The sequence below is a fragment of the Lonchura striata genome, chromosome Z (assembly GCF_050655825.1).
Source record: "Lonchura striata isolate lonStrDom1 chromosome Z, ASM5065582v1, whole genome shotgun sequence".
Taxonomy (NCBI): domain Eukaryota; kingdom Metazoa; phylum Chordata; class Aves; order Passeriformes; family Estrildidae; genus Lonchura; species Lonchura striata.
This window is the reverse complement of record NC_140740.1, coordinates 32,955,890-32,970,333: the sequence shown is the minus strand read 5'-3', so window position 1 is coordinate 32,970,333 and position 14,444 is coordinate 32,955,890. Positions and strand designations below refer to the sequence as shown.

Sequence of the window (14,444 nt, the reverse complement as noted above, 5' to 3'; positions counted from 1 at the left end):
TATTTTGAGGCCTGGCACATACTTTAAAAAAAAAAAAAAAACAAAAATAAAAAAAAAATAAAATAAAAAAAAAAAAAAAAAAAAAAAAAAAAAAAACATATCAAACCAAACCAAACCAAACCAAACCATAACAAAAAAGATGAACAGTAAGGCCACATAAACAAGTATTCTTTCAGAAGACAAACATTCTGTGTAACAAGGGCTGTGTATCTTTTAAGCGTATTTATCAATGTATTCATTGCATTAGTCAACATGTATGAAATTATGTAAGCATAGAGCACTGTAAATATATACTATTTAGATGATGCAAGAGTATGGATGAAAACTAGTTCTATTAATTCTTTTCCAAGAGTCTATTATTACATTCTTCTGTTCCTTCAAACTAAATTTATTTTTTATTATGTTTAGCCTAATGCAAATAAGTATCTGTTTGGGTTTGAGAGAGTTTGGGTTTCTTCCCTGTTCCTCCTCCTCCTGCTGTAAAGAATATTAACAGAAAACAAATGTTTTCAAAATTGAAGATAATAGAGAAATTAAAATTACACTCTGACACAGATAATCTCAGGAAAAAAGAAAAAAAAAAAAAGCCAGTATCTATAGTCTATCAATTGCTAAGTATTGCTGGATAGTGTTGTGTTTCAGAAAGCATCCCAGGGAATTACTGCATTGTACTATAACAAGGAAAAATGAAAAAAACTTTTTAATTAAAATAAAGAAAAACTAAACCACAAAAAACCTAAACAAATTAAATCTAACAAACTAAACACATTAAATCCCCTAGAACATTTAAATTTATTTTTACCACCTGTGTTGCAATTGGCAAATCCCATTTATTGCTGCCCTGACAAAATTTATATGGTTCATAGATAGGAAAAAAGAGAGGAATATTGCTGGTTCCAAAGTAAAATAAGGTATTTGCTGTCATGCCACTTTGCAGCACTGGAATACAGTTTTAGCTTGGGAAGGAGGTTGATCTTTTTAGAAGTGTTTTTAGACATTTTTCTTTCTGCATTTCATTTCAATCCTAACTGGCTTTTTTCCTTCCTAAAATTTTGTCACCCATTCTTTTCAGCTTAAAGCAGTGGCTGGTTGTTGTGAAGATAGTCAGGCCATGACACACAGCAGAAGATCCTCACAGACATGTAAATTGAAATTTTATGAGATACCACCCTTTCAGTCCCACTGGGATCTAAAGACACTTTGTTTTCAATTGACATACAGAAAAATGAGTACATTTTCCTGAGAAGAAAGTACTTTATCTAATCCTTTTTTTTTTTTTTCCCATGATATCATTATACAATGGCAAATAGCAAGTGATGCACTTATTAAATTCTAGTTTGGCACAGAGCAACCAAAAGAGAATTAAACATTTTCATGTCTTCCACTGGGGAATACCTTTCTATCTGTTCCCTTTAATGTTAGAACTTGAAATAGCTGGAAGAAAATAGATCCATTTTCTTCTATGAAGTTTTATTCAAGTTTTATTACCTCCATAGTCCACAGAGGCCAGTTCCATCATCTTAAGTACACCTGCAAGAATTAATTCTGTCTATTTACTGCATTTTATCTACATTATATACTTTTAGATTTATTTGAGATTGAGTGCCAAAAGTATGCAAGAATTACATGTTTTTAAATTAACTTTAGCTTATGATTTGCTGTAGCATCAAAGTGAAATAAAAAGCTAATTTATGGATATATAAAAGGACCATACCATGATTTTGTGATAACATTTTACATATTGAAAAATCAGAAAAGTCCTTGCAGTTCAAGACTTCCACGCTGCTGGCATAGAAATCTTACCCTCACTACTTAATGCTTATATCTTTATTGCCTGAATGGCAGACATTCCCACTATTGTTGAAGAAAGTTGCTGGAGAATATTTCTTTACTTAGAAAAGTTTAGAATTCATTGTCCAATCCAAAATGTATTTCTCCTTATTTATAAATGAGAAAACAACTAGAATCAAATAGTGATTTAAAAAAATGTAATAATAATAATAATTTAATAATAAGCATATTCAAAGGAACATTTGACAAATATCTTAGTATCTCTCCACAGTTTATATGGACAATCAAAAAGGAGAAAAAGGACAGTTTCTTACTTCTGACATAAATCAACGTAAGTACAAAATAAATTGAGGTTGTGTGATTTGAAATTATAAGGGGTCCTATATATGTGTAGTCTCTCCCACACAAGAAGAAAGTCAATTACAAAGTGATTCTTAAAATGGATATAATGGGAGGTATTAATGTAGGGACTGCAGAAGAAAAGAAAATGCATTTCTGAACTATGTCCCAGTGCTTTGTTCTATCAGCAATGGCCCTAAAATCAATATCAGCTCCAATACAAACTATTGGTTCATTGTTTTAAGCTTAAAAAAAAAAAAAAAAAAAAAAAAACCACCAAAATCCACAGCCATTTGCACTGTTGAATTGCCCTTCTCTCCTATCTCCTTTTCACTGAGGATTTTCCTTAACAACCATTTACTCATCCAGAATATCACTACTTTCTTGTCTGCTTTGCCTTTCAGACTTTCGATTTTTTCAAAACAAAATAAAATCTATGTGCCAACAAATATTTCTAATGAGGACATGCTTGACACACAAAGTTGTCTTCCTGTATAGTGCAATGGCTTTAAAAATGACAGCTCTTCATGTGCAAAGCAGATGGAACTCCTCAAATCTAGTAGAAGTGGACTCCAAACCTGTAGGCAGACTGGAGAGGACTTCTGTTCAATTTTAAAATGAGAAAGAGTTGGCAGGATAGAACACTATTAAATGTTTACACTTGAAGTAAAAAACTGCATAGCTTTACATCAGTAGCAAAATGACTTTTTACTGTTTGTCAAACATTCCTGTCTGCATGAAAAATACACTTCTGACACTGAATTACATCAGACCCTTCAACATTTAATTTTTAATAGTTATTGCATACAACATTACAGAAGTTGGAATAACGATTAAAAGGCAGGACACAAAATAATACTATAAAATCTTGTTCAGTTATCTGACTGGCTTGTGGTTTGGTATCTCATATTGACCAAAACTACACCTATTCAAGTGTAAAAAAAATGTCCTAGGAAACCTGTGATTAAAAGTCAAACTGGTAAACATTAGTGGCCTAATTTTTCATATATGGTGATAATTATTTATATCAGTATTTGTTTGAAATGAAGCTTTGACTACCAGTATTGGCATCACACATTATTGTGATGGTTGGGGTTTTTATTTCTCTTCTTTGGAAAAGCTGTGAAAACAGAGATCAGTCACAGCTAACAAACATCCTGGAACAGTACTGTGATTCTGCATTGAACTTGCCCAAGCCTAGCAATTTTTCAGTTTTATTCTTTTACTCTCATTCATATCACTAACTTGTTTTTTTAGTTAGTGACACCAAAGTCAAACAGCAATGCCCTAAATTATCTCTAAAAACCAACCAACCAAAGAAAAAAATCATCATGGGCAAATAATTCAAAGCACTTTTAGTAATCTATAAAAATAAGACTTCATATTTGTCAGAGAAATATAGTTCTTGGTATTAGGTTTTTCTTTTTGTAAAGTTCCTAAGATTTCATGTATTTAGAAAAAAAAAAAAAAAAACAACTAAAACAAAACATTTAATGCTACATTGTAACTTTCACTACTAAATCACAGAACTACAATATCATAGAAACATTTAGATTGGAAAAGACCTCCAAAATTATTAGATCCAACCTTTAACCCATACCCATCACCATTGTGACAACTAAACCATAGTACTGAGTGTCACATCCAGTCACTTAAACGCCTCAAGGGATGGTGACTCTACCACCTCCCTGGGTAGCCCATTCCAAGGTTTAACAACCCCTTCCATGAAGAAATTCTTCCTGATTTCCAACCTGAACCTCCTCTGGTACACCTTGAGGCCATATCCTCTTGTCTTTGTTCTTTGCCTCGGAGATGCCAACTCCCACCCAGCTACAACCTCATTTCAGGCAGTGGTAGAGAGTGATAAGGTTCCCTCCTGAGCTTCCTTTTCTCCAGGTTAAACACCCTGGAGGTCTCAACCACTCCTTATAGGACTTGCATTCCAGACCTTTCACCAGCTCTGTTGACCTTCTCTAGACATGCTCCAGCCTGTCAGTGAGCCCTCTTGTAGTGAGGGGCCCAGAATTGGACACAGCATTTGAGGTATGGCCTCAATGCCTAGTACAGGGGACAACTTTTTTCTGGTCCTACATGGTCACATTATTGGTGATAAAGGTTAGGATGCCATTGGCCTTCCTGGCCACCTCAGAACACACTGGCTCGTGTTTGCCAAAAGCCTCGAAGATGAGCACACACTGGGTCATGTTTGCCAAAAGCCTCTAAGGAGAAATTCAGGGACCAGATGCCAACTGTATTTAGCTTCATTCACCACAAGTCTCTGGGTCTGGTCATCCAACAATTCAGCCAGTTTTTTACCCATCAAACAGTCCACCCATCCAAACCATGCGAGTATAACTCTTATTCCTTCTAGGGAGCAGGTAATCTTCATGCTCTAGATATACGCAGGTCAAGTTTTACATGTACAAAGAGGACTGAGAAATGAAACATAATAAAGAGATGGGATGGACAGAAGAACATACCATTCTTTCACTTGCTCTTTCTAGGCTTCAAAGCTGAGTGCTGAATACCTTCCACCCACTTACTGGTGTCTGACATCCACATCACCTCTGAATCTGTTCCAAAGCATGAGATCAGGATACTGAATAACAAACCCTGGATCAGCACATCTTTGAAGTTTTGACTGATCATTGAACTCTATTTGACTCTGAATGGACCTACATCACTCAAATCTCCTTTGTCTCCATTTTGTGTGGGTTAAGTTTTCATTTTCAGCTCCCTCCTAAGTTCTTTGTTCCCAGGCCTATAATTTCTCACTTGAACCAAAGTGTCTTTTTTGTTCACTCATGCTCCTGTGACAGGCATGGACACTCTGCTTTTCTGGCTGACAGGCACAAAATTTGTAGCACATAAGTACTGCTCTTGTAATTTTTATTCTTGTCATTTTCTTCATCTCTCTAGCAATTTAATACGCTTGGGACAAACCTGAGACAATTTATTCTTGCTTCCCTCCTGTCTGCCAAAAACAATCTTTTCTGTTTCTCACATAAAAATATAATCTGTACTTGAGATAACTTCTGAAAATTCTTCTTCAGACACATAAAACTGATCAGCAACAACACCAACTAGGCAAGACAATAAAGAGACCCAGCAGCTCTGAGTGTTGTAGAGTACTGCTTGTACCCTGAATTGAGAAGGCACACTAACGAGCTAAGCAAAATCTAAGAATGACCAGGGTTTCACGTGATGTGCAGGGTCTGGAGCCTGTGTTTATTCTCCTTATTTCTGTATTTGCATCCATTATCCTCAGTTCAAAATTGTAGACAACTCTTTGTAAATGAATAATGTCTCAGAGTATCTGCAACACCCAAATATTCTTTGACCCTTTTAACAAAATTCAGGTTGGTTTGCTTGTTTGTTATTTTGGAAAAAAAGCAGCAGAGGAACATTAAGTTTCATCATATATTTCTTCTGCTCTCTACTGTAAGCACACACCAGAGACTGACAGTGAAATAGCAGTAAACTCTTTTTTCATTTTTAAAGGCTATCACTTTTTTTCCAGTCTTAGTCTTGGTCATGTTCTGTAATTCTTCCTCAGTTTTTTTTCTCAGAAACACAGTGTTTTCTCAGAAACAGGGCTTTCCTGTGTCTTGAGCTTTAAAAAAAAAAAACAAAAACAAACAAAAAAAAATCTAAGTTTGAAGCACACCTATTTGAAATATCAAAAGAAGCAAACTGACCAGAAGAGATTTTCTCAGTCTGTGATACATGGACAGGGGAAACCATTACAGTTGCTCTCTCCTCACATCCCATGACCACTCCCAAACTTCAAAAAATCTAGGCTTTCCCATACACACAAACAAAATACAGTGAGACCAAAGTTTAAATAAGTAGCACACGCTGTTTGGTCTTTTTTATATTGTTATCAAAGAAAACTATTATGCCAAAATTCAGCTGTATATACCCAGACTAGTATTCTTGGGATGAGGAAAGTGGGAAGATAACATGTTCAAAAAAGTAGTGAGGCTTTGGATGGAAAAATAAAAATTAATTGGCTACTGAAAACCTAAAGTCAGAGAAGGATGAAAAAGAGGGAAACTCTGTAAAAGCACATTCTTTCTCTAAAAATATGTTTTGACAGAGAAACTCTTTAATCATTTAAGAGTTATGTTCAGCCAGTTAAAATGCAGGTAAAAAAACGCTGAGAAGTCCTCTGGATCATTTTTCTGTGTAACCCAGGCTCAAATCTCTTCACAGAGAAGTAACATGCAATTTAAAAGTGTCAAGGAATGGAAAAGGAGGACACACAGAGACTTCACTTTTGGTATGAACAGGTGTATTCATAAATCTTTGCTGCTTTATAAATATGGTTCATACCTAGATCAAAACAGGTTGCCAGCTCTTGGTCCCAATTAACTTTATTTTGCACTTGCCCATTTTTTTCAGTTTGTAGTAATTACAGACAGTTCTTTAAGGAAAAAAAAAAAATCTGCTGTCTTGTTCTGGCCTTTGATTTTGACTGTTACAAGCATAAATTACACATTTACCAACCTAACCTGTACCTGTGCTTGTTATGCCCGTGTAATCTAATAATCTGTTTCCTTTTTCTCTAGTGACTTACAGACCAACACCCCAAAATCCCTTTATCTTTTGTGACATCTCCCTCCTGGCTGAAATTTCACTTTTTCTCCTGCTTTCTGAAAAGCATGAGTATAAGAGGGCTCTTCCTCCCCCCACCTACTTTTAGTGATTTCTTTGCTCACCTCCTAACACACAGTTCATTAGCCTGTGGTGTATGTCTAATTTCCACATTGGTTGGCTGTCACAGAAGAAAAGGATAGTTACTTCCAAAAATCAGATTTTTCTCATTCTCTGCCTTTAATAAAATTTTAACCTGAGTCATGGGTATTTTCAGAAGAGTCAGATTTACTCTCAGTTATGCTAACAATGAAGTTAAACCGATATTAACTTAATTAATGATGGACATTTTCTGTCTGTTGTGATATTTTTCAAACACTGCAGAAACCATTATCTTTCTCAAAGTTACACACATGCTTTGAATGACAACATATATGCTTGAGCATCTTGCCACCTCAGTGGCAAACCTGAATTATAATATTTCAAGGCTGAATTGCTGCAGAACACGCAGCACATATTAGTCATTGTTCCCCAAAGCTTGACCCAGAAGCATCTGCAGATAAGGCACCTATCAAAAAGGTGATCTGGTTCTGTACTCTTATCATTTGGGATGAGATAAAAAATCTTACAAAGTGTTTCTGTTTGGAATATCTTAGTTGTCTTATCTTTTGAGTTGCTATATTTAACCTGGTAAATATTTTAAACCAATATTTTCCCAAAGAGATTAGGTTTTCCCATTATTTTGCAGATGACTATGACAAGCACAAAAATACAATGATGGCAAAATTCAGGCAGTAGATACTGTTACATGCAGAATGAGAAAAATTAAACAAAATTTGCAAGAGAGAAGAGAAGCTAATTATGTCCAGGAGTAGAGTTAAATTTCCTAAACATAAATACACCATGGCCTTAAGACTATAGAGAATCTAAGATCTAGAAAACTACAAAGAGCAGATAAAGAAATCATAATGTCATGTATGTCAGATTTTTATCGTATTATTTTATTGAGATTGCTCCAATACTTCTCTGAAATTACCAATCAAAACTTTATTTAACACAATTTCCACTGAAAAGGTGGTAGAAAAAGTGGCATCAAAGTTCTGAGATCACCATTCCACCAGAACCATTAATCTATTTAAAGGGACCCACGTATATGGAATGGTCTACATTATAGGTTATGCTATGGATGCAGTTTTGTTGGTACATTGGAAAGCTATAAACGAACAACAAAAGCAAAACAAGTCAAAGATATGCCCCAGAAGAAAATTCTCAATAACTGTAGAGGTTGATTAGAAAATAAGGGGCAGGTAACAGAAGAAGAAAACCAAGGACAAAATAGACATCATGCCATCTTCTCCAAAAGGGAAACTGGTGATTCACAAGTGGACTTAACAGAAACACCTTCTTGCATCTGTACATCATTGCTTGTTCCTGATGATGGGCATAGACCATCAAAAGAAAGTGTCTCTGTCCCTTGAACTTGTGCTAACACTATTCTAGTCATCTGGGTAGAGGTGAAAGGCAGAAGTACAAGCCATCTTCAGGGGTGAATGGACAACTTAATAAAAAACAGATTAATCTAGGAAAAAAATTCAGAGGTAGACTTAATAAGCCCTACTTGTCAAAAATTAGTGAATATATTTTTAGCTGAGACAAAGTTTATTTTATATATTCCCAGAGACAGGAACAGTAGGGGATCTAATAAAAGAAGGGGAGAAGTTCCTACAAATTCAATATTGAGGTACTATCTTTAAAAGAAAGTTTCTTCAACCTGTATTTCTTTGTGCTTCTCTTCAAACAATATATTCACAGCTGGATCTTATCCCCTTATTAATGAGGTGCTGCTTATGTGGACTGAACTTAACTATAAAGTTTGTTTTATGTCAGAAAAAGGACAAATTCAACTATCATCAACAAATGCTCATCACTCTTGTGCAAAATTGCAATGTGAAACTGAATGCTAATATAAGGCAAGTGTTGAAATGCAATACAACTGTGTCCTAGATCATTGTGAAGAGTGGAACTGTTTATACATATTAATAGATGCAAGAATATGAATAGTTTGATGGAACTGTCATCCACTTCATTAAGGAAATGCTGGAAAAACATCAAAACAGTATGAAAAGTTGATGACCTACTTTTAAAATACTCAAGCTAGATTAATAAGTAGGAATGAAATGAGTTTGAGTTTCCAGCTCTCTTACTTTCTTCTGATGCATTGGTGTACTAAGCTATATAAGCCCTTTCCATAAGCTGGAAAGGTCTTTATACAGCTTTGGCATGGAATAGTTTTTAATTTGTCTCCCACAGTTTGATGACAAGATTCTCTTGACAAGGTATGATTGCAAGGTCCTCCTTTAACAGTTCAACACTCCTGGTATATTTCAGTATTACTGAAATATATTACTTAGATACTTCACATACATGGAGTATGAATGTTTTCATGTAATCATATATTTATAAACCAAAATTCTAGTTACTTTAATTGATGGCAGAAAAAAGCCAAAATTGCCTTCAATTGTTAAATAACTGACAATGGCCAATACCTCAGAGTGTGGCCTTTCAGAGGGACCTGATTTTGGAGAGGTGAACCTTCTGAAATCCAACAAAGACAAATGCAAGACTCTGTACCTGGGGAGGAACAAGCCCAGGCACTGGTACCAGCTGGGGGGTGACCTGCTGGAGACCAGCTCTGTGCAGGAGGACCCGAGGGTCTGTGAGCCAGTGGTGTGTCGTTGTAGCCAAGTAAGCCCATGGTATCCTGGACTGCATTTGTAAGGACGTTGTCAGCAGGTCAAGGGAATTGATCCTGGTCCTCAGCACTGTGAAGCTGGAAGCTGGAATGCTGTATCCAGTTCTGGACTCCTCAGCACACAACAGGCATGGAGCTCCTGGTGCAGGTCCTGCAGGGAGTTACAAAGTTGATCAAGAGGCTGGAACATCTATCTCTCTTATGAGGATAAGCTGAGGGAGCTAGGCCTGTTGAGCCACAAGAAGAGATAGCTAAGATGGGCCTCACCAATGTCTATGAGTGTCTGAATGGAGGGTGTCAAGAGTATGAATCCAGGCCCCTCTTGGTGGTGCCAAGCAAGGACAAGGGACAATGGGCAGACATTGATGTACAGAAAGTTCCACCTGAGCATGAGGAAAAACAAAAGGCACTTTTGTGAGAATAACTGAACACTGGAACAGATTGCCCAGAAAGGCTGTGGAGTCTCCCTCCCTGGAGATATTCAAGAACTATCTGGACACAATCCCACACAATGTGCTCTGGGAGGGTCTTGGTGGACCAGATGGTTGGGCCAGATGACCCTTCTAACCTGACCAATTCTGTGATTCTGTGAACCCAGATAAATCTCAAAAGAGCTGAGTAATTTACAAATCAAATTAGCACAGAATGACGACAATATTGATATTATTTGTTAGTGCTAGATTTCTTTGCTATGTGCTAAAGAATGCTCTACCTCTAACTGCTTATCTCAGCAGAATTATTTTTTAACACTGCAGGTTATTGAAGAAGGTGAGCTACAAATTTAGAGGTCTGTTAAGTCTGCAGTTTCTCTGGAAAACATGAGTGAAGATATTGAAAAGGTGGAGTTAACTTTTTTAAAATCCTTTAACAGAAAGGCTTTTTGACAAAGCACTTTGTTAGGAGCAAGTGTATGTGTTTTGTTTTCTGAAAGAAATCTAACACGTCCTGCTGAAAGGTGATTCATAAATACATGTTTTCCCTTAATATTTATTTAAGTTAAACACTAGTGTTTTGCAATTTTTTCTCTTTTTCCTCAGCATCAGTGAGCTCATTCACATTTTCTTGGTGATTAGTACTCTGCACACTATACATCTGCACAAAGAAAACTGCAATTACTCCAAGCACAGTCTGTATACAGGTCACAATAATTGTCTTTGGCTACTTGTAAAATAGCAATTTTTTACAAGTGTTCGTAACGTCAATAGCTTTTGCAGAGAACAAAAAACTTGAAACATGTCAGAATTCACAGGATTTTATCTGCAGGATCATAGTTCCTCTAGAAAATAGGAGCTATAAGCGAAAGATAAAGCATTCAAATAATAAAAAAGGTCCTGAAAGAGTCTCACAACACTAAAAATTGATTCTGCTAGATGTTGTATCATTGAATAGCACGGCACTGCATTAGCACTTACAGAAAACACAGTCTAATAAAAATATCACCATATAAAAAAACGTTGTCTTGGTTCGACAAGACAGGAGTCTGTGAAAGAGGGCAAAGCCTCCTGTGCAATGGAGAACGGCAAACCCCCCTGCCTCTGAATTACCAGGATCTTTAAATTAAAAGGCTCTCAGGCAAAGATATGGGAATGGGAGTAACAATTCTTTACTAGGAGAAAACTAGACAACAATTTAAAAAAGGCAAATGCAATCAGTACAAACAAAACCAGTGAAAAAGTCCAGAACCTGAGGAGTTGGGGTGCCCGTAGCAGTCCTGCTGGGATCATTGCTCCCCTTGCAGTGGTTGATGAATTGCAGCTGCAGTGGTGATCTTTAGAAAGGTATAGTTTTCCTCTGAAGATCTGGTGGCAGTGGGGCCGGTCTTCCTCTGCGCCGGGGTTGCCTCCGAGCTCCGCCACCGTCGCCTCAGCGCGCTCCGGCTGCTTCGCTGCGAGTGCCGCCGAAGAGAGCTGCTTCTCTGGCAATCCCGCGAAGAGAGAGCGTGAGCTGCCTCTCTCCCCAAAAGCTACCCCTTTATACCCAATAAAAGAGTGCTTGGCTTCCCCCTCTGGGTGGAACATCTCACAATAGGATGGTGTTATGTTACCAGCCCTGCATTGAATCAGTCAATGGCCCACTAACAAACCATTACCTCTTAGGAGCAAAACCGATTCTTGGAAAAGATAACAAAACCTGTCCAACAGGTTTGCCTTCAACAGATGGCAAATAGAATACAAGCTTATCTTACAACCCAGGACATTATCCACCCCTTATTCTATTTCCATCTGCACACCATGAAATCTTACACCCAGTTCTCACTTAAGACCAAGTTTCCCTGTGGTACACAGCGGGTCTCCCCATCTTTCTGCATTACCCACCAAGTGTAACCAGGTCCTTGAGCAAAGACAATCCCACAAATGGGTTGGTCTTTGCCTGAGGTGGGATTAATCCAAACAGTTTTCCCTAAAATACCTTTCATATGTACTACAGGGACCTTATCTCCATCTACTGCGTGTAAGGGTTCTGACTGGGCAGGGCCAGCTCGATTGACAGACCCTGGGGTGTTGACCATCCAGGTTGCCTTTGCCAGGTTAATTTCCCAGTTTCTAAATGTTCCCCCACCAAGTGCCTTTAGGGTAGTCTTAAGGAGTCCGTTGCACCGTTCAACTTTGCCGGCAGCCGGAGCATGATAGGGAATATGATAGATCCATTCGATACCATGTTCTCTGGCCCAGGTGTTGATAAGGCTGTTCTTGAAATGGGTGCCGTTGTCAGACTCAATTCTCTCAGGGGTGTCGTGTCTCCACAGGACTTGCTTTTCCAAGCCTAAGATGGTGTTCCGGGCAGTGGCATGAGGTACAGGGAAAGTCTCCAGCCATCCAGTGGTGGCTTCCACCATGGTCAGCACGTAGCGCTTGCCTTGGCCTGTCTGGGGCAGTGTGATATAGTCAATCTGCCAGGCCTCCCCATACTTGTACTTGGACCACCGCCCACCATACCATAGGGGCTTCACTCTCTTGGCCTGTTTGATGGCAGCACACGTCTCACAGTCATGGATAACCTGGGAAACACTGTCCATGGTTAGATCCACCCCTCGGTCTCGTGCCCACTTGTAGGTGGCATCTCTGCCCTGATGACCTGAGGCATCATGAGCCCATCGAGCCAGGAACAACTCCCCCTTATGGTGCCAATCTAAGTCTATCTTTGACACCTCTATTTTTGCTTCCTGATCTACCTGCTCGTTGTTTCGGTGCTCCTCATTAGCCCGACTTTTGGGGACATGGGCATCTACATGACGGACTTTCACCGTCAGCTTTTCCACCCGAGAGGCAATGTCTTTCCATATATCAGCAGCCCAGATTGGCTTTCCTCTACGTTGCCAGTTGGCCTTCCTCCACCTTCCCAGCCAGCCCCACAGAGCATTGGCTACCATCCATGAATCAGTATAAAGGTAGAGCTTTGGCCACTTCTCCCTTTCAGCAATGTCCAGAGCCAGCTGAACGGCCTTGAGCTCAGCGAGTTGACTTGATCCACCTTCTCCTTCGGTAGCTTGTGCAACTTGGCGTGTGGGGCTCCATACGGCTGCTTTCCACTTCCGGTTCATCCCTACAATGCGACAGGAACCGTCAGTGAAAAGAGCATAGCAGGTCTCCTCTGCTGGTAGTTGGTTGTATGGTGGAGCTTCTTCAGCTCTTGCCACTTGTACCTGCTCCTCATCATCAGTGAGACCAAAGTTTTCACCTTCTGGCCAGTTCGTAATTATCTCCAAAATCCCAGGGAGATTCAGGTTTCCAATACGGGCACGTTGAGTGATGAGGGCAATCCATTTGCTCCATGTGGCGTCAGTGGCATGGTGGGTAGTAGGAACCTTTCCTTTAAACATCCACCCCAGCACCGGTAGTCGGGGTGCCAGGAGCAGTTGTGTTTCTGTGCCAATTACCTCCGAGGCGGCTTGAACTCCTTCAAAGGCAGCCAAGATTTCCTTCTCTGTTGGCTTCAGACCCTCTGTAACTTCGGTTCCAGAATCCCAGTGGTTGGCCTCGAGTCTCCCCAGGCACTTTCTGCCAAAGGCTCCAGGACAACCCATGGTTCCCCGCTGCAGAGTAGAGCACATTCTTGACCTCTGGTCCCGTTCTGACTGGGCCAAGGGCTACAGCATGAGCGATCTCCTGCTTGATCTGGGTGAAGGCTTGTTGCTGCTCAGGGCCCCAGTGGAAATCATTCTTCTTTCGGGTAACCAGATAAAGAGGGCTCACAATCTGGCTATACTCAGGAATGTTCATTCTCCAGAAACCTATGGCACCCAGGAAACCTGGTGTTTCCTTTTTGCTGGTTGGTGGGGACATAGCTGTGATCTTGTTGATGACCTCAGTGGGAATCTGGCGCCGTCCATCTTGCCATTTCACTCCCAGGAACTGGATTTCTCGGGCAGGTCCCTTGACTTTGCTCTTCTTGATGGCGAAGCCAGCTTCTAGTAGTATCTGGATGATCCTCTCACCTTTCTCAAACACTTCTGCCGCTGTACTCCCCCACACAATGATGTCATCAATGTATTGCAGGTGTTCTGGAGCCTCACCCTTTTCTAGTGCAGTCTGGATCAGTCCATGGCAGATGGTGGGGCTGTGTTTCCACCCCTGGGGCAGTCGGCTCCAGGTGTACTGCACGCCCCTCCAGGTGAAAGCAAACTGAGGCCTGCATTCTACTGCCAGAGGAATGGAGAAAAACACATTAGCAATATCAATAGTGGCATACCACTTTGCTGCCTTGGACTCCAGCTCGTACTGGAGTTCCAGCATATCTGGTACAGCAGCGCTCAGTGGCGGAGTCACTTCATTTAAGCCACGGTAGTCCACAGTCAATCTCCATTCTTTGTCAGATTTGCGCACAGGCCAGATGGGGCTGTTGAAGGGTGAGTGGGTTTTGCTGACCACCCCTTGGCTCTCCAGCTCCCGAATTATTTTGTGGATGGGGATCACGGCATCTCGATCCGTCTGATACTGCCGGCGGTGCACTGTCGAGGTTGCAATTG

At 39.7% G+C, this 14,444-nt stretch overlaps 1 protein-coding gene across 3 annotated transcripts in view; it reads right to left on the bottom strand.

The window, feature by feature from the left end:
* CSNK1G3 (casein kinase 1 gamma 3) overlaps positions 1-14,444 on the bottom strand; it is a 228,019-nt gene that overhangs the window by 32,676 nt on the left and 180,899 nt on the right. Inside the window, exon 21 of one of the 3 annotated variants that reach the window (XR_014951368.1) lies at positions 2,537-9,629. The exons of the other annotated variants lie outside the window; for them this stretch is intronic. The gene's annotated coding sequence lies outside the window, so the exon portion shown is untranslated. Of the gene's footprint in view, positions 1-2,536; positions 9,630-14,444 lie in introns of those variants that run through there. 3 annotated transcript variants of the gene reach the window in all.